Genomic DNA, 22,344 nt, shown 5'->3' with positions numbered 1-22,344 from the left:
CACTCTTCCCATGTTAAAGAATAATTTCGAAATAATAACGTTAATATTTCAGCGTCCCAATTGTTCTTTTTTTTGTTTATTTTAAATCCCACTCTTCCCATGTTAAATAATAATTTCGAAATAAGAACGTTAATATTTCAGTGCGCAGGTTATGCGCGCATGCGCAACCGGATGTTGTAAACTGGAAAGTGGGTTACATACATCGTTACAAGATCATTTGAGTTTTATAAAAAAAAAATAGATTGTACATTCTATGTCAATTCCCGCCCCTCGCACCATGTTCTTTCTCTTTCATATCACATTCTTTGCTTTTTTTCTTCCTGTCACTTTCTTTTTATATTTTCCCGTCTAGCGTGTTTGAATGTACATTTATATTAAAATATTATCAAATAGTTTTTGACATGAAAACTTTCTAAAGATTCTCAGTTCATTTACTGTGAGAAATCGTGCATATTTTGGTTTCTATATATGTAAAAAATATTCAAATAGAAAAATTAATCAAAATATATAACAACTTTTTAGAAAAAATAATGTACATAAATGTACACATAAATCAGCTTGCTATTAATCATGGAATTTATGTACATTTTACCATGTTCATCGATTTTCATTATCTATTTTTACAGTTATGTAATAATAATTAACATCCGATACTTTCAATCTGTGCGCTACCTTTTTTTCGCTTATAAACAGTTTAACACGTTTAATACTAATCAAAATATACTTAACTCTATACGAAAAGGATGTTTATCCATTTATATACATAATAATATTTTCTAAACAAATAACAGAGTATTAGTTATGTCGGAAAATTGCTGTTTTGCGTAAAAGTGGATAATGTGAACTATATTTAGTTTCATGAAAATAAGAAAAAAGGGACGAAGACTTTCCGTGAGTGAATATTCAGATATATCTTAACATTGTAAATTTGAACAATGGACATTTAATTTAAACTTTTAAATTCTGGAATCGTAATTACTTTTGGGAACTTTTACGGATTTCAGGAATCATAAGATACGTTCAAACTCTTATTTAAATGTTTTAATGTGTCAGATATACATTAAAATTGTTCTATAGATATTAGACAAAAAAAATACAAGATTACCTTACTTCCATTTACTATGCATTAAGTTTACGTCTGAAAAGTAAGGGATGTTTTTTGGATCGAAATTATTAAAAGAATTTTGGTCACTACGAGAATAATAATTATAGACATACTGTCTGTGATATTATATCCTGATTTTAATCTTCGTAAAATTAGTAAAAAGCAATTATATTTGAAAACTTAATTTAACTTATCTTGAGATGGGTAATCTTTTCTTTTATTTAATGTTTATTATATTGTTTCTAGTATTATAATAGGGTTAATCGTATTGCATGATTTGTCTTTTACAATGTGAGATAGTTTCTTTTTTATTTTTGTTTATATGACTTACACAAATCATCTAAAATGATAAAATTATTATAAAAGCTCTTTTATTCATATGTTTGATATTTGTTTCAGAAACAATGTTGCATTATTTAGTTATTAGATTAAAACCATATTTTTATATGAACCGTTTATTTAATATTTTTGTATTATCACTTTTAAGTCTATATGTTATTTTTCATGATCCATTGCCATTAATTATGCTATAAAAATTTAATTCATTCTAACTTTGCCTCTCTTTCTTTGTTTCGCCCCCTCCGCCTCTTATCTCTCGATATATATATATATATATATATATATATATATGAATTTAATGATTAAGTAGTAAATGGTAAAAATAAACTGAGAAAGTGCTCAATACTACAGTAGAGCAAAATATGTCTTTATTGCCGTTTTTGGTCTGCTTAGTTAAACATGTTTCCACTACCAGTTTGAGTTAACGATCTGATAGTTTCGTCAGACTTCGAAAATTGAATGTTTATTTTCATGGAAGATGCAAAATATAACTTAAAAAAAACGGACAATAATAATATGAAATGCATCATATCTTTTTAGATACATTAACGTCTATATGACGGTATAAAAAAGCTTACTCTCTTTCACATGCCCCCCCTTTAAAATTTCCAAAGATTTTTTCCATTTCTGAAATGGAACAGGGTCATAGATTACATTACATGAAAAATATTTTTTCCAATATTTGTTTTCTGAATTCTATTCATCCAGAGGAAATATCACAATAAAGACGAAATGTTGATGAACATTTAACTTGGTTTATTTCTTTCTCGTTCTCTCTCTTTCTCTCTCTCTATCTCTCTCTCTCTATATATATATATATAAGTGTATATATATACATATATATATATATGTATATGTATATATATAAGGAACATTGTCTATGTGTACGAGCTTGTTTACTTCGAACTTGAAAACTGCTGGGTCGGATTATTGTTTTAATTCACACGAATGAACTTGATATGTCTGAGAGTGTTTTGCATCGAAATATGTCTGATAAGCATCTAAAATCTATAATAAAAATCGATTAAAGAAGGACATCTGATTTGGCCACAGTTAACACGTTTATACTAACTAACATCACAAGTGCATTTGAGAAGTTTTATCACCGCACAAGACGAAGGAGCCAGCCTATAAAAGCAATGCCTTCGAAATGAAGTAAATGTTTCTTTCTAGAGCACAATTATACCGTGATACTTTGCTTGTTCACGTTTTACTTTAATCTAAGTGATCATATAAAAATAATTACATTAAATCAAAAGATGCTTCTTTGATAAGAAAGGGTCGCGTCCAGAATGATTGTTTCTATGTAGAGCACAGTTGAACCATGATACTTGACTTTGCATTTTAAGCATTAAACTCATTATTTACGGATAAATTATAAAATCAGAAGTAAATTCTCTACAGTGCAATGTAAACTAGAATTTATTGCTGACTAATTCACTGACGGGCAAGATTCTTCCCAGTATTCTGTGGGGGATTGTAGAGCAGTTAATAAATCGATTCTGTTGCAATATTTTGGATGTATAATGGGGTAGTTATTTAATTGCCGTCCACATCGGCAATATTTGGCACAATGCCTGGAAAGTGGGAACCCTGCAGGCTCACCTAAAGGAGGGGCACTCCTGCAATTTTAAAAATTGCCCGAGTAACTCCGTCGGCATTCCCCGGTCGGGGCGCCTCAGGCAGCAAGCAATAAACTTGCCCCACCGTAAAGCCCGGTGGCAAGGCCTGGGAGGGTGGACCTCCTAGGTATTACCCAGGCGGTGTACCTCAGTGCAACAGGTGCTGGACCGGTTCCCGGCCCCTCACCTGTTGGGCTGAGTGTCAAGTGACGAATTCTTGACTTGTACTACCCTGTCTCCCTGCAGCCGAAGCCGCTAGGAGACACATCCCATCATAGCGAAGTATAATGGGGTATGATCCACACACAGTCGGACGATTTTATTTATAAACGATGCTGCTAGGAACTGACGAATCGAATTAATCACGTTCTGCTACCAACCAATCAGAAACCAGAATTGATGATTAAACCATTTCTGTACCAATTTCACATGTTTTTTTTTCCGTCTCGACACGGTAAGAATATTTTGCTCTGTGGAACTGTCTACTGCAAACAAGTCACCTCTCAGGACTTGTGTGTAACAACGAACGATCGAAAACTGTTCTGTCCACTGCAAACCAGTCACCTCTCAAGACTTGTTTAGAACAACAAACCATCTGAAACTGTTCTGAAACTAAACATGGCTTACACTTCTAGAGATTCGATTAAAAATAGGTGATTTTACCGATTTCAAGGGTAGTAAAAGTACTAGTATGTATATATAATAATATTTACATACATAAATAATATAGTTTTAAGGCTTCTGATATTCGTACTAGAATTGTCCGCAAGTGTCCGTGACACAGTAGTTAGCGTAATTGGAAAAGTTCAGTTGTAAGAATGGCATTGTTTTGAAGGTTTCAATTACAAATTACGTGGGTTTTCTATCCAGTCATGACTGACAGAACGAGAACATGCTACTATCGTTAATTAAATAAAATGTTCTCTTAAAATTTACGGGTAAATTCCAAAATTCGACAAAATACACCTAAAAAAAGCCCGAGGCTACATTGACCTGCACATTGAAAATATAACACTTAAGTAAAAAAACAATCAAAATAATACGACTATAAAAAATGTTTAACGCTATTAATTTCATTTTATCATCGCATATGTTTGAATTACTGTTTAAAGAGACGATTATTTGGAAATCGAATAGCCCAGTTCGTAGTAATTTCATTCGCTATATCTGTTCTGAATTTTATTTGAAGTATCAATGTAACAGAATCAGTTTACATATCACCCACTTTTCAACTCATCTAATTTCCACAACTTCTAAGGATTTCAGAATACATTCTTATGTAACAGACATCTCACGTCATGCTTATCACATTTTACTCTTTATATTAAATCATTACCTCCCCCTCCCTCGTCTTGTGTCTTTCCACTTTTATCATCTTTTAAACTTATTTACAAAACTTCATGTGTTTGACCACTTCTGTTATAATTCGCCATTCTATGTTGATCATTCATTGCATATCACCTACACCTTTTATCTACGATATATACGGATTAGCATGCAAGATCACCGAATCGTTCTCAGGTGTCATCTCAGAGCTTTCTTTTCTATTCAGCTTTAAAGAAAACCGAACTAACATATGCCTTAGTACGAATCTCGCCGGGATGGCTTTACGCTATTGCGTAGGTGCATTATTGTTATCATACAGTTTGCACGGTTTAATCTTCATTCCAATTTTTCGTTTGTGAGAACAAATAATTTTAACTTGATTTCGCTGAAGAAAAGAAATTCAGTGCTCCAACCATAATAGCTAGCTTTAAAAATATCAGAAATATTATTAGTTAATCAAATTCGTTAACAGACATAATACACATATCAATATAGTTTCCATTATTTCATAAATCAGTTTTTTTTTTATCCCTATTCGTTTTTTTTCAAAGTAATCATTAGAGACTCACAACAGTAAGTGTGATGAAAAAACATGGCCGAGCACCAGGTGCAAATATCTCAAAACTAAGTTAACTTTCTCGGGGCTTAGAATTTGAGATTGTTAAACTTTGAGAGTGAGTCTCCTTCTCTTTAATACATGCGTTTTATTGTTTTTACATGGAAGTTCATTTCATTTTCTCACAAAATATAAAAAAACCCTGCTTAGTGCACGTGCATTGGTGTCATCAAGTTGTTTGAAAAAACAATTAGTTAACGCAGTTTGACGATAGATTAATTGTCAGGAATAAAAAAAAAGCGAGATATTATTTTCAAAATATTTTTAAAAAATTCAGCTTCACAACGGGATATTGTTTGTGCATTCTTTAGTTGGTTTTGACTATTATTCTTATTTTGCTTGTAGTTTTTATAACATTTCTATCAGTGTAATTTTTGAACATCACTCAGGTGCATATTGAGAAATTAAGGATATTTATGTCGAACTTAGGAATGTATACATAATTCCGAAATAGATTTATTATTATTATTATTATTATTATTATTATTATTATTATTATTATTGGCTCACAAGGAGCTTTTACACAGGTAATCAAGAATCTCTCCTTTAAAATAGCCTGTGCTGTTCCTTGGAAGCTAAGTGACAACAAGTCTCCCCAGGTTTCCAATACTCTCCACCTATTTCGATAACATTTGCAAATAAATTTGCATTATCGCAACAGTTGCTTGCTATTGATTTCTCGTTGGCAGCAGCTATTGGTCTTCGCTGAAATTTGAGTGGCAATAAGCCTCCCCAAAGTCTTAGTTCTCTTCGCACTTATCCGACGGAAGCCTGGTAAGTTTCTCGGTATTTCCTTCTTCCTTGATTCTACTTGGTTATTTGGTTTCATTTTATTTTGCGGGGGGCAGTGATGTGGCAATGGAAGGATGAGGGTGGGGTTGGGTAAGAGAGCTTCAGTGTTCTTGGTTCCATGTAGCATCTCATGTTTTGCCTTTGCAGCAGTTTGTCTGGCCCGCGCTTGTTGTTCCTGTGTGTTAGTTTCCACATTGAAGGGATTTTCTTAATATTTCAGCTGTAGAATGATCCCACCATTTTTTCCTGCGGCTTTGGCAACGGATTTGATGTACGTGTTACATTTCAGATCAGAAGTAAAGGTCAGACCCAGAAGCTTATCAAAATATAGAACCTCTCCAAGACGAGTGCTGTGATGTTTCACACACTGTTTTTATCTCTTACACCAAAGCTTGTGAGGATAGTCTAAGTATCCATTAGATTGAAAGCACTTGTTTTAGGATGTTTGGTGATCCAAGCAAGACTGACTTCTGGAGTACGGTAATGTTGTATCTAATTCCCAATGAGTTCAGCTGTTTCATTAGATCATCAGGAATTGAATTAAGCGCGCCTATGGACATAACTTGGCAGGATTACATAAACCACAAATCGGATGCTGCCTATGCACAAAACAAAATGCCGCGAAATCATACTACATTGTGAGGCAAGAGCATATCTAGTTCGAATAGCATATAGCCAACGACAGTAACCGAAACCTCAAAGCGTTATTTGCGCATGTCCAACGAAATGCCTGCCTAAACAATCAGATTGTAAAGTTGAAGACAGACCAAGCGATTGTTGAAGACTTTACTGAGCAATCTGCCGTTTTCGCAACAGTCTTTTCAGCCGGAGATCTCATCATAATATCAAAATGGTTTTCTCTATCCTTCATTGTCCATAATACATTATCGTATCTTCTTAAGGTATTTCTGGCTAGTTTTTTTTTAATTTCTATATCTGATCTTGTTATATGTTTTATTTTCCGCATATTTTCTTACTTTTTTAAAAAAGTTCAGAAGTTATAGATATATTATGAGTCAATATCAAACATAACGACTTTACTCTTTGTGTATTTAGGCTTTTTCTGGAACCAATTTATAATCTTACCAAAAGTAATCCAAAGGTTATGTTGGATTTTAGATTTTAAAGTAGGTATAACCTTTCCAATATCTTTTTTCTAATATTACCCAAATCAGAAACACATGGTGCAATTAATCCTATTCTGGGTTTATTATTGAAGTCAGATTTATGATCTTTTAACAAAAAGGTAAAGTGGTGTATACATTTCTACTTTTTCTTGAATGTTTTTTTTATATATTCCTAATACTAATAAATTTATGTTTTAAAGATCTTTGCCGTTGCCTTCTTATAATTTTTATTTAGCTCATTCACAATGAGTTTATTATACGTTTCAAAGATCATACTATATATGTTTATTGTCTTATTTGCTGGAACTATCAGGTCATGGGTGTCAATTTTATCTGGAATACCTTACTTATGCTTCTTATTTTAGGGTTCATGTATTTTTGCTTTTTTAACCTTTGAAATGTTTACTAGGTTCAACATATTCCTTTAAAAGCTTTCTAATAACTGTATCTGTGGTAGGCAGATCCTTGTTTTAATATTGTACATTTTGCAATAATTTGTTTTCTTATTTTCGTCTGTAAAAATTTCCATTTGTATTCTAATCCTGTGTGGTCACATTATTCTTTTCCTTCCCATTTTTAGTGTTGTAGTGGTAGACTTTCCATCTGATTCTTTTTATAAAATCATTCACTGCTTGGATCATATTCATCATGTATACTTTATGTCTTGCTATTGCTATGCTCTTTGCGTAAAATGTTATTTCCTCCTTTGAGAATATTTTGTGTTTATTAGTATATATTTCAACTCACTTTAAGGAGCAGTTATATCTTAATACTTTTTACCAAAATTTGTATATATTAAAATTCGGTGATGTTCATATACAATAAAATTCAAGTCAGTATTATTTTACTCAATTTATTAAGATTCATGATTATCAGTTTTCACAACCAAACCTGCATATACTATTTTTGCAAATATATACACAATAAAATATAAAATAAGAACATCACATGGTGTATTTCCTCATGTGTTACACTTGTTTTATAACCATTTGGACAAATTTAAACATTATATCATTTAAAAATATTACAAAAATAGCTACTCTTCAGACACCAAAATACATTCGTCATATATATGGGAATATATTCATAATTCCTATTTTAAGGGATCCATTAGTTGGACACACATCGTTCCTCATCATTTTATTTTGTTTCTTTATTTTTCGATTACATTCGAGTTGAGTAAGTATCTCACTTTCGGATTTGTAATTTTTAGATGAATTCTTACAATTTTATATTTTTACAATTCCTTCAATCCTTTAATTTTTTTCAAATTTTTGGATTATTTTTTAGATTCCGGATTATTTATTTTATTTATTTACTCCTCAACTCCGAAACCACACTTTCCAAATTTCAGTCTATATTTATATGTCAAATTATTAATTTCTCAATTTGCGTGGGTTTTGTATGATTCTTTTCTTACATATTACGATATATTTGTTTATCATTTTCTTTTAAATGCTATTCTTAAGAAAAAATATAATTATTAAAATGTTTATTGAAATAACTTTAATAAATATTTATCTTCACCTAATATTGGTTAGGTAATTAATTTAATGTTAAATCATTTGAAGTTCTTTATTAATATTAACATGTTATCATTGTTTTTTTGATTTTTACTATTCCCGTATCATTCAGTATATCGAGGCAGTATGAAGGACATAACTCGATTTTGCCCACATTTATCGATTCATAATTTTATGAAAATTTCTTTATATTCTTAATTCAATATTTTGATGGTTGCCTTTAATAATTTCTTTGCTTAATTTTACACTTGTAGTTTTCATATTATTCTCTTTATAGCAATATTAGTTAAATTTACTTTAAACTTATATTCTGATTTAGTCGATTTTAATGCATCATATTCTTTTCATCTCAATATTTTGCAATTAGTTCATATTTGATTTTTGTTTCTGGGGTTAGTTTGTTACCGATAACTATTAGTAAATTTAAATTTAATTCTCTTTTACTTATTAAGATTATATTCAATTTAAGTTCTATCTGTTACGTTAACGACCTACTGCATAATTTATTACACCTTCCTTAAATCCTTGTATTAAAATAATAAAAACTTACACTTCACTCACAATATATTCCCTAATTATTACTTTTAATTTTAAAAAAATCTTTTCTTATTAGAATTTATTTTATGTAGACAGCTTTGTATAACATCAAACTTTTGTTTAAAATTTATTCTTTAGAATTCACCATATGGTATAACTCAAGTAAGCATATATTACATCCTTTTGATTTAGTAGGTTTATATTTTCTAGTTTTATCTACTATTGATCATATAATTCAAATTATATTTTATTTTTACGTAATCTGTTGTGATCGTAGTTGTTGAATAATTGACGAGAAACATACCGCAACAATTAAATAAATATGTATTAACAAAACTACATAAAAGAAGTAATGGAGCAATATATTTGTTCACTGCTAGACTAGTTGTGGCGATCATACTCTGCGCATATCTGCCTCTGACTCCTCTGGTGTGATGGTTCTCGTTACCTGGAAGTGACATCATGAACGGAAGTGACGTAATAGAATAGTTTATCATTCCAAGTAGTAGTGGTGCGTCCCCAACACCAACCGAAATCCCCATAATGCAGTCGTGTTTCTCTTTTTATTTTTAATATTTACTCTTGTCCTATGCTTATTTCTATCCTTATCATCATTCCAATTTGGTTCCTTCTCTAGTCCAATGTTAAATGATGCAATATGTTTCCAGTGGCTGTCCTTAAAATTACATGCAGTTACATCTACGTATATTGTTTTACTATTATTCACCTAAACTTCACATTTGTGTAAAACCTATGAAATTAAGCAATTGCGTTCCGATGGACATTCGTTATGTATTCTGCAGTTACATTTTTCTCAATATTTAATTTACCTGATTCAATCTTCTTATTATTCGTTATTTTGTTAATATTATCATTATTATATGTATATTCAACAACACGAAACTAAAACAGTTTTCGTTAAGTTTGACAACTTTTTCTGAAATCCCTAAATAGGACTTTATTAAGTTTTTTAGGGCCCTTTTAACTATGTAATTTTAAAATAAAAATAACAATTTATTATTAGAGAATATTATGCTTTATGCTTATGCATTATATATAGATTTAAAAATACCTAAGGTTTAGGAATTCAATAATTCTGTAAACGTTAATATTAATATTTACAGGATAATCCATACCAGGTAAAATAGCTCAATATTTGAGATAAGTCATTGATCTAAGAAAATTTGATTTAAAAACAGAAAATTAGAATTTATAACACATTTATCGTTTGACAAGGACTGCAAGTTGAATATTAAAACTTAAAAAACTTAAAAGTATTAAGCTTTAAATTGGTTATAAATTCTAATAGATACTCTTGCATAATTTGACCGGAATTCTTGTGAATTCCCGCCAAGCATGCATCGGGTGAAACCGGCAATTATCAGTGTCAGCCGAGCGTCGTAACAGACGCAGACTAACGAAAAAAAAAACCGGGAAAAATACAAATGCAAATAATAAAAATTAACAGCAAAAAAAAACTATCTTGAAAAATGAAAATATATTTATTTCATTTCAGTATTTAATTTTTTTTGCAAAATATTTATCAAAAGTTTTTTTTCCCCAAGAAAAGATTTTTTTTTATAATTGAAAGGTGTAAGTACAAGATTTTTGTTTCTTTGTTTCGTTTTCTTTTTTGTAATCGTATTTTTTTCTTGTTATTTTCAAGACTTGTTGGTCAGTCAAGTTCTTTTGATGGCACTGCCCATTTATACATCTCCAGGAGAAACCATCCTTTACATACGATTTGTGTTTACAATCGTTGCAATGTTGCATCTCATTTTTTGGGGAACAGCAATTTCTTCTGACATTATGAGATTGTCTGCATCAATGTTTTCATTTCTTTCTTTTTCTAACACGTATAGATTTATTTTCTTGCCTGTCATTTTTCTGTTTCGCGAGTTTGAAAATATATTTGTTTGTAAGCTTTTCCTTTTTTGTTAGTTTAGTCCTTTCCTTCAAATTCCAATGTCGTCTGCTTCCATTTAGATAGCGCTTTTTAATCAAACTCCCAAAAATTCAAATGAAAAAATTAATAAATAAGTAACTAACCAGAAAAAAATCACCCCGCGCCTTATCATCTTAAAAATTACTAAAAACATAACAGAAACAAAAAATAAAATAAAAAGTCGAGTTAGCGTTCCAACATTTGAACAACGCTCGGATGAAACCGATGATTGCCGGTCTCGCCCGATCCATGCTTGATGGGAATTCACGAGAATTCGTGTCAAATTATAGATTATGCAAGAGTACCTAAAATTTATATATATATATATATATATATATAAAGGCTGGCGATATGCAGAAGCAAGCGAAGGAAAACAATTCTGCAGGTTTCTTCAGATCACTGAAGGAGGTGTATGGCCCTAGAGCCCAGATGACTAACACCCTCTTAGCAGAAGATGGAAACACCATACTGGCCCAACTAAAACAGATAATTCAAAGATGGCAAGAACACTTCGGCACCTTACTGAATGTAGAATCTAATACGGTAGAGGCGATTTTAAGCCACATTATAGTCTTCCCCCAGCAGATGAACCTGAATGACACACCAACATCGGAAAGTAAGAAAGGCAATTGATAAAAATAAAATGAACAACTGATGGCCTACCAGCTGAAGTATACAAGTTCAGTGGAGAACAACTTGTGAGAAAACTTCACCAATTAATAGCAAAATACTGGCAACAAGAAACGCTGCCACAAGAATTCAAGGATGTCATGATCATCCCAATCTACAAAAACAAAGGTAATCAGCAATTACCGATGTATATCTTTGCTGACCATTGCCTGGAAAATGATGGCTAAATTAGTGCAAGCACTGCTAGCCAGACTAGTGGAAAGGGTCCTAACTGAATCACAGTGTGGAGTCAGACATGAAAGATCTACAATAGATATGATCTTCAGCTTACGCCAGATTCAAGAAAAAGCCATTGAACAGTACCGGGAGCTCTATATAGTCTTTGTAGACTTCCGTAAAGCATTTGATACAGTTGATCGAAAGATGTTATGGAAGGTCCTTAAATTGTTTGGATATCCCGATCACTTTGTGGGAATTATCAAACAATTTCACGGAGGAACAAAAGGGAGAGCTGTAGTAGAGAATCTAGAAAGCGAACTCTTGGAAATAAACCACGGCGCCAAACAAGGGTGCGTACTGGCCCCAACACTGTCCACCCTGTTTCTGACAACCGTCCTAATGCTGCTTCATCAAAACATCGAGGAAGTTGTTTTCATCCACGCACGCCCTGATGGGAAACTGTTCAACCTTGCAAGACCAAGACAAGGAAGGAGCTGATAACAGAACTTCTGTTCGTAGACGACACTGCTCAGATAGCTCACAATCAAGCACAGATTCAAAGGATAGTTTATACCTCCTCTCAAACAGCCGGGAAGATAGGCCTACAAATCAACATAGAGAAGACCGAAGTGATGTATCAGCCCTCATCAGATAACAACGACCCGCGAGAGCCTATAATAACAATCAACGGCAAGGCGCTAAAAGTTGTTGAAAACTTCAAATACCTTGGAAGCACTGTAAGCATTGATAACCGTGCTGACCAGGAAATAAGCTGCCGAATCCAAAGCGCATGTGACTCCTTTGGCAAGTTAGAAAAGAGTCTCTGGACAAGCGCCGGTATCCGGCTACATACGAAGTGCAGAGTCTACAAAACCATCAATCTGTCAGCCCTGCTGAACTCAGCAGAGACTTACACTCTGTATAGAGATCACATAAGGAGATTGGAAGCCTTCCAATAGAGACACCCAAGAAGGATCATGAAGATCAAATGGAGTGACTACATACCAAACACGGAAATTCTCAGGAGTGCAAACGTAGATAGCGTAGAAGTTACCCTTGCTACTATGCAACTACGATGGACCGGCCACATTGCTAGAATGGAAGACAAGCGAATTCCAAAATTGATCTTCTACGGGGAACTGGAAAATGGAACCCGCAAGGTAGGAGGTCAGAGGCTTCGCTACAAAGATGTAACAAAGCGGCACCTGAAGGCAATGGACATCAATGTCGAGAGTTGGGAGGAACAAGCCAAAGAAAGGAGTGGTTGGCGGAACAGTCTTCACAAAGGAAAGAAATAGAGAGAAAGATTGGAGAAGCCTTAGAGCTGAGACACTATAGACGACACAACACTGGCACCCACATATGCAGTGCCTGTGGCCGGATGTTTCACACAGAAAGGGGACTATGTCAACACCGAAGGATAAAGCACTAAGGCCCCGACTAGTCATCGTCAAAACTGACGGACTGCATGATGATACATACATATATATATATATATATATATATATATATATATATATATATATATATATATATATATATATATAGAGAGAGAGAGAGAGAGAGAGGGAGAGTAGAACGATAAAATTATTGCTCTGGAAACAACGGCAGTATTTTATTTCCGTTTGATGAAAATCGGTTTTATTTTTCTGTTGCAAACAATCTACTAGTTGGCCAGTTATGTACAAATCCATAGAGCGATGGGGACGTCTATCCTGTCTAAAAGTAAGTTAATGTTCAACGAGCGAGATCTGGGATGCGCCACTGTACATCTCATGCTCTCTACCGATCCAATGTATGAAAACAGGACCATTGCTAGTACCCTATCTATTTTTGGTAGAAAATATAAATAAATAAATATATAAACGGAGAAAGAATCACATAAACATCATATTAAGTCCTAAAAGTAATAAAAATTAAAATAAAAATCAGGACTGGCCAGGCTAATCAAACCTACTAAATACGTGTTTCAGCAACAAAGTTTGTCCCACTTTCATTTTGTTTAAAATTAAACGAGCTAAGTTAAATCCTAGAAAAAAAAATTGAAGGTGCTTTTATCACCAATTTCTTGTCAAAGCTTTTTTGCTATTCGGAACGTCTAAATAAAAAATATCATGAAATATGGAAAGGACCTGTTGGCACTTTTTCCTTTTTTTGACAAAATTAGATTTTCAAGATATGTTTCAATAATCTACGAACTTAGCATTTCTAGGTGAACGTTTAAAATAAAAATAAATTGCAGCATTTGATTTTTAAAATATGGTTGAAGGGGGTAGTATAATGGTATGGCGCATGATATCTTTTAAAGGAACTGGCGCCTTTGTGAAGATTCATGGAAAAGTAAATGCCCGAATGTACAAAGAATTGATTAGATAACATGTGGTTCCTAATCTTTCTGATTCTGATATCTTCATGCACGACAGGGCACCGTACCATAAAGCAAAAATAGTTTTAGAAGAGCTAAATAGATTCAATATTTGCGTTATGGATGTACCAGCTCAGAGACCCGACGTTAAGCCAATTGAAAATGTTTGGAAAATTATTGGTGATTAGATCACAGAACCCCCTCCAAATCTTGATTATTTATGGGAATGTATAGGAAAATCCTGGAATAATATCTCCCCTATAACATGTGAACGATTAGTTTTTCCAGCAAAAGATGCCATAGCGTGATTAGTTTTTGCAGCAAAAGATGCCATAGTGTGATTAGTTTTTGCAGCAAAAGATGCCATAGTGTGATTGAAAACAAGGGGCTTTTCACTAAATACTGAACGGATTCGTTGTTGTTTTCATTGATAATTCCCCCGTTCCTTAAATTTTGGACACCAGTAATTTAATTAAATATGTTTATATGTAAAAAACTAATATGTATTCAAAATCAAAAATCAAAAAATTTTTTTTTTTATTTAACTGCCATTATTAAACATTGGAACATTCACCAACATTTTTCCCTTTTTTCATAGATGAAGTAAGAAACCATTTTAAAGAAAATGATCGACCGTTCCTTTTGGACGTTACTATATATATATATATATATATATATATATATATATATATATATATATATATGATTGTTAGTGCGATATAGGGTGACTGTGATACAGCGAAAATGTGTATCTGTTTATAACTATATATATGTATATATATGTATATATATATGTACATATATATATATATGTATACGCCCTGTTTTAAAAGTAATGATTTCTATTTTTTATTCTGCTTCAATACATAAATTAAGATGACAAAGTGCATTGCTATGCTGACTGAACTTATGCATCCATTACCTGAAAGTTTAATATCTATGCTGCAGATATTGATGATACGAGGCTCTAATGAAGTAACTGTCGTCATATGCACGTTTCAGAAGCAGAGATGCTCCATTAAATACCATGCAGATATTTACACACGGACTCATTAAAGTCCTTTAAAACCTTTGAAGAAGTAGTATTTAATATATGTTATATAAGACAGTAGATAACTTACGACTGTCGAATTTAAATGCCCCCAATGTTTCCGCTACGATTTCAGGTAAAATAGACAATATTTAACTGCGTTCATTATTGATGTAAATTGTTGTTGGAAATTGATTCTCGCTGAATGGGAATTATTTATGAGTCAAATAAAAGATGGAAAGCGTCGTGTAAATATTTAATGTAATATAATAACTAACAATAAATAAACGGTGATTACTTCCTCGTACTTAGCTTTGTCCTTTGCATTTCATAATAGATAGGTTTGCTATGCACGGATTATTTCTTCAAAAAATCTCTTTTACCTGTCAAATCTTTTGTGCATTATAACGGATTTATGAACTTTCGTATTTAGTTATTATGTGGGCTTGGACCGCACTATTTCTATGTTAGCCGTTAATTAGAAAGTAATGAAACTATTGGTAAAATACTAAACTGCATAAACACGGAAGATTTGAAAAAGAAGGCCAGCATTTTAGTTATGAGGCAAACACGAGTTCCTGGCCTGTCGTGTCGAATGAATACGATTTACGCACGTGCAGGTAAACAACAACAGAAAAAATCAAAATGGAATTGGCGTGTATGATTTTATGTTGGTGTATTATTGGCAGAATGTGATACGTTATATTGCATATGGAACACCGATGCGAATATAATTATGTTTATTCGCTGAATTGGAAGCATAAACTGTTGAGTAAATTAAATAAACTTCTGTGGAAGAAAACCATAGTTGCAAATAAAATCAAGTCACTTAATGAAGTATTAATAAATCTGGCCTGAATAAACGCTCTTCTTTTTTCTCTTTATTATTTTCTTTCCGTTCCTCATCTTCTCTTTCTTTTTCCTAGTTTTCTTCTTCTTCTTCTTCTTCTTCTTCTTCTTCTTCTTCTTCTTCTTCTTCTTCTTCTTAATATAATTAACTATAAAATCACACAGAACGTCACCAGCGACCACTCACTGGTTATTGTTCTCTAAGGTCTGGTTAACTACATGTCTTTTCAGATTTCCACTGCTCTTCATCTCTCTCGATCACCAGCGTAAACAATATCACGTTATTTACCAGTCACTCACTACTTTTTCACTGGCATTGGTCATTAGTATTTCTTGGTGTTTGGGTGCAAAATCCTCCCAAACTCCGGTTCTCTCAGCACTTTTTCAATAGGGTCTTGCTAGTGCTTTCGATCTTTGGTTCTCTCAGGTCATTTAAACTTTTTCGTGTGGCACCAACTACTATCATTTTTAAGGGAACATAGTATTTTACAATTTCGGTTTCCTTGATCCCCTATAGTCGTGTTTTATCTATTTTTGTTTTATTTTCATTGCAGAATCATCCGATTTATTGGCAGTTAATCTTGCTTGGTTTCAACATTCAAGGATTGTTTTTATAACTTCAATTGCTTATACCATGTAACTCTGTTGTATCCCTTACATTTTCTTACAATTTCTCTATTCCTGTTCGAAGTTTTTTGTATATATCCAATAATGATCCTACAATCATTGTGTTATCTTGACGTTTTATATTTTCCATGTCCCTTTCGGTTCTCTGGCCAGTTCAGTATATATTGTTTTTATTATTCCTCACTAGGAGTTTTCACATAGGCCATCATAAAAGAATTATTCTTCAGAACAAACTATGAAGTCTGAGTGACAACAAGTCTTCCCAAATTTTCAGTATTCCCCACCTCCTCCAATAATCTGTGGTAATTAGTTTGCATTATCGGAATAGGCGTTTACCAGTGGTTTCTCGTTGGTAGCCACCATTCGTTTTCACTGGAATTTGAGTGGTCATAAGGCTCTCCAAGAATCTAATCCTTTTCGCATCTATCCAGTAGATACCTGGTTGGTGCTTTCTCTCCAAAGTCCTAAAATCTCTGATCATTTTCGATTTTCTAGGGTGGTGCCACTTTATGGTGACACTACATTTGGGGGGAGGTGAAAGTGGGGTTCGATGTGGTTAACTTATAATTATACAGTTTCAATTTTCATGCGTACATGTGGTAATTCTTTGTGATTTATATCTGTAGTAGTTTCTATATCTCCGGCTTGTGTATTAGTCCCCGCATTCAAGGGTAAGCAGTGTTCATTATTATTAACATTTGTATTTTCTCAGCCACCCCCCTGTGTCCAATATTCCTCGGTTATATTTAATAGTTTTTCGGCATTATTCTTAGTGCTATTGCTATTAGTGGTGTTTTCTGGACATTCTTTATCTTTCATATCCCTTTCCGATATCTGATCAGTTCCGTGTATATGCTCCGTTTCTCTATTTCCTTAATATTCACCGTGGTCTGCTGGAACAGTGAAATCTACGATATGGCAAGACTTTTACATCTTGTTAACGATTATGGCATCCGGTCTTCTTGCTTGGATATTTTGTCTGTTTTTACATGCGAGTCCCATACGATGTTGTGACTTTCAATTTCAAGAATTGCTGCCGGTGTGTGCTTGCATCATTTGTCTTGATGTTCAAGATGCAGTTGCTTCAATAATAACCCAGTGTTCTACCTTTCCCACTTGATCGCCTTTATTTTAAGATTTTAGGCTACTTTTCTGAATTTGCTTATTATGTGATTTATTGTTCCGTCTCTTTGTCCACACACTCTGCATTTACTTTTTTCTTCTGTTTATTTAAACCTTACTTTTGTGTGCTTTGTTGTAATCGCGTTATCATGTGTTATTAGGGATTCAGTTCTCCGTTTACCTTTCCTTTTTCTAGCACTACTCAAGTGTTTTCGTGAGTCTCATCTTTTGTCATTATTATAAATTGTATGTGTAGTTGAATCTCTTCCCATTTTTCGTCTCTCGTCTTATCCCTTTCCTCTCTTCTGTCTTTTTCGTTTTTTCAGTGTTTTTTTTTGTGAAATTATCCTCTCAGCGTCCTACATTATGTATGTTTCTAATTCTGTTTTCGTGTCATTCACACAGTTTTTTTATACTAACCAGCCCTCTTCCTCTGTCTTTACTTTTTCAGGTAGTCAGTCACAATCGTACTTTCGTTGAAGTGCATTGTGCATAGCCATGAGTTTACTTGTCTTCTGGTTGAAATGGCTCAGTGTATAAACGATCCTGATTATCTTACTAGTAACACTGCCCACACATTTATATATTTTATTATGCTTTTCTTTATAATTTAGGTTTATTAAGTTTTCTTGTTTTTCTCAGCAAAAAAGGTATTTCTTCTAATTTTTTTCTTTCATTTCTGTTACTTTAATGATGTTTGATTCAATAACTTCCAAATATTTGAAACTATCATGTTCACCTAGTGCCCTCATTACCATTTGCTTGGTAGTTCCATTCCTTTCATTACTTCCATGTTTCCCCTTCTCATGATCAGCAGTACACACTTTCCTGAATTCCATTCGAATATGATGGATGAACATTTTGGCTGTTTACTAGCGTCCCTAGTTCCCAATGGATTTTGAAAATAGTTTCAGTTGTCCATATACATGAGGTAGTTCATTTTTACTTTGTATTAGTGAACTTGTATCTGATTTGGTACTTTCTTAGTATATTGTTAAGGGACATCATGGATTTAATGAACAGTAGTGGGGGTAGAGAATGCCATGGAAGATACATCTTTGTATTTTAATCTCAGTTATGTATTGTCCATCTGCTATCAGTTCAAGTCTTCATGTTTTCGTTGCATTTTCACTTGATAATCATGCCTCGTATTTTTTATATTTTCACGCACCTTATTATCCCTGCGTATATGATTCTGTCTTACGCTTAGTTGTTGTCAGTTCATTCCATAGTTATGTTATTTTTATTACTTTTGAAATACTTCGGGATCGTTTGGTCTGTGTACAGTAAGTCACGTATTTCTCCTTTCTCTTTTTGGCATTCTTTCTGTTCATTTTACTGTGTAGATTTGAACTAGTTGTTCGACATTGGTCACCCATTTGGAGAAGTCTGCTTCGTGGATAAATATTTTCAAGTTCTGAATCAACAATTAATGTGGGGTATTAGGTTTTTCAACTAGTTCTGTCGTGACCTTATGCGCTTAAGTTTGCAATTTCCGTAAGGTTTTCTTGAGAGTTTCGTTGCTGATTTTATTCTCAGTCGCTTCTTTTTTCATGCCTTTTAGCCATTCAGCATTTTTATTGTTATCTTGTTGCTCTTCTCATGTCTTATTTTAGTAGCTTTTTTATTTCTGTCGACCAAGTTGGTCTGTTTTTGTTTTTCCTTCGATTAGATTTTGATCGAATTACATTTCATTATGTTCAAAGATCTCGTTTTGTTTGCAATGTTTGGATTTTTATTTGTATAGTTATAATCTCCTTTCTTTCGCTGCTATTTTTTGCTCCAGTTCTTCATGTGTCTTGATTAGTCTCTACCTGCGAGTCCAAATTTCAACTTTTCCACACTCTTTTATTCGATCTCATCTTATTTTTTAATCGATTTGACTTTATTTTTAGTTCGTTGAAATGGTTTTCCAGCCTAAATTCCCATTCAGGTTTTGTCGCTCCATTTTCTTTCCCGGCTTTTTGTGCTTTACACTTCATCCATATTACAGTTAATCCGTATATAAGAGATTCAAATATCAGAAAAACAGATATAAAGAGAGAGTTTCTATGGTCACAAATTAAAGCCTGTGTTAATGTTTAACCCGGATATAAGAAATCCGGATGTAAGAGAACTGTAGGGAACGGAGCAGAAGTTTCTTCTATCCAGGTTACACTGTATCTTGGCTCCTGCGTAAATAAAATTGTTTAAGCCTGTAATAATATCTATTGGAATATATGGGAGGGGCTTGCTCACCTTTTCTGTTTCTGCTGTCAATTTCTTCCACTCTTGGTTTCCTAGGGATGAGGGTTTTTTTTATTTATCTCTCGATCACACTGATTCATGAAATTCCAGAGAATCTTAACGCCATTATTTTCCACTAACGCCTATGGGTGATGTTGAAACCTCTTGTTCGTCACTTGGATTCCAAACCTTTGGCACAAATCCCAATACAGATATCTTCCTTGGCGCCGTTTGTTCGCTTTTTGAATAAGTGATTTTGTTTCAGATTTTGGATTAGCCTTTCATGTAGTGTCCTGAACTTTTTGAACCAGTATGCGCGTATTTCATCGTTACCTAGTGCTTTCCATTTTTCTAGGGTTTACTTGAAGATTTCCTTGATGATTTAATTCTGTCTCTTATTTACTGTAACTCTTCTATTCAGCATTTCTATTGTGATCCTGTCGCTCTTCTGATATTTTGCTCAGCTAGAGTTTGATTTTTTCGGGTTCGATTGTACTGTCTTTGTTTGGCCACTGATTATATTTTGATAGAATTAGCCGTCATTGTTTTCAAAGAACATGTTTTGCCTGTACTGTTCTTTTAATCTTTTTTGATTTGTGTTTGCATCGCGTTAGTCTTCTTTATTTTGCTGACATTTTCGATGTTATTTCTTCATTCTATTTACTCCTACCTTGCGAGTAACATTCTCTTACTTTTCCGCCATTTTCTGTTAGCTTATATTTTCTTTAGTTGTTTGGCTTTTGTAAGGTTGTTGTTCTGAGTTTCTTGTCTCAATCTGAATTCAGGTTTTTTCAGTCAAGTTTATTTGACCAGATTCTCCTTCCATTTTATATTCCATACTTGTATAAAATGTTTTAAGCTGCGATCGTATCGGCTGTGCTTTAAGGAAAAAAGTTTGTTACATGTTTCTGGTTCTGCTTTTATTTTTTCTAACGTTTTTTCTAATGTATGAGAGTTTTATGCTAATAAATTGTATGAAATTTTCTACTTCGGCTTCTTCATTATCAGTTCGTCCTGTTGTCTCATAAATCCCGATTTCTATATTTGCCTCATTTAAGTTATTCCAATTTTCTGCATGCAGAGTTTCCATCCATGGGTTTCCACTGAACGGTTGTTTCTTGGCTTATCCAATTATTAGTCTTTCGTTGTATTTCTATTATGTCTAAATCTGAGAACTAATTTTTTTAGAATAAGTTTCGTTTGGTCCATCATTATATATTAGCCAGTATAGATATCCCATTCTTATTACTTCCGTTTCGGATAATCACGTTTTGTGGGGCGACTTCTGTAATAGCATTCCATTATCAACCTTTTTTCTTTTGTTGTCCATTTCCTTATCGGGTTTTTGGAGTATGTTGATCAATTTTGCTGCACTGTGTTTGATCTGTATTATTTTAGCAATTGCAATTAGAGAGGCTACATATCTGTTTACTGACTGTGGTATTCTATCTCATCAAGTTATTATTATTATTATTATTATTATTATTATTATCATTATTATTATTATCATCATCATTATTATCATTATTATTATTATCATTATTATAATTATCATTATTATTATTATTATTATTATTATTATTTCATTGTAGTCTCAACTTCTGGATGCTTTTAGTTGTATTTTTTCTGGATATCATGTCAATTATTTTTTACTTTACACATAAAAACTGTACTTTAAAATTTTCGCGTTTCCTAACAGGCAAACGTTTTGGAAAATTATAAAAGTAATTGCTCTTTCAATATAATTACAAAAATATTATGGTGGCTTTGCGCTATAGTTCCATGCGTTCCAACTAAAATGGCTTCTTTAAATTTCCATAGTTTGATTTCCATTTCACATCTTGATATTTATTCATTTATTCATATTTTTCTATCTTGCACTGTAGTATGAAAGGACAGGCTATGTCAATGATTAAGCAATTTTTTTTGTTTTCGTTTAGAAGGTTTAAAGGAATTACGTTTTTATTTTAAAAATATGTCAGGAATGTTCAAGGGTCTTATGCTCATGTTTTCATGTGCCACTTCTGGTTCATGTTATAACTCTTTTTATTGTAATTTAATCCAAAGAGATTACAATGTAAGGCACGATCATTTTGATATAATATGCTCTAACATTTCCTTCCTTTAATTACACAATCTGCATTTCGAAGATTTTGCAGTTTTGTGGATGTACTGTTTGCGTACCTTATGTGAATGTTTGTTCATAGGGTGCCATTATATTCATCTCAGTAGATCTATCAAGATCACACCCGACCAACCAAGTTTAAATACCATTACTCCGGAATTTAGCACTCATAATGAACACACTGTGTAGTTTACTCCAAATAATTTTACCTTCTCTCTT

The sequence above is a fragment of the Euprymna scolopes genome, chromosome 9, assembly GCF_053919585.1.
Source record: "Euprymna scolopes isolate OS-2025 chromosome 9, ASM5391958v1, whole genome shotgun sequence".
Taxonomy (NCBI): Eukaryota; Metazoa; Mollusca; class Cephalopoda; order Sepiida; family Sepiolidae; genus Euprymna; species Euprymna scolopes.
The sequence above is the reverse complement of the archived record's forward strand: the minus strand, read 5'-3'. Positions refer to the sequence as shown.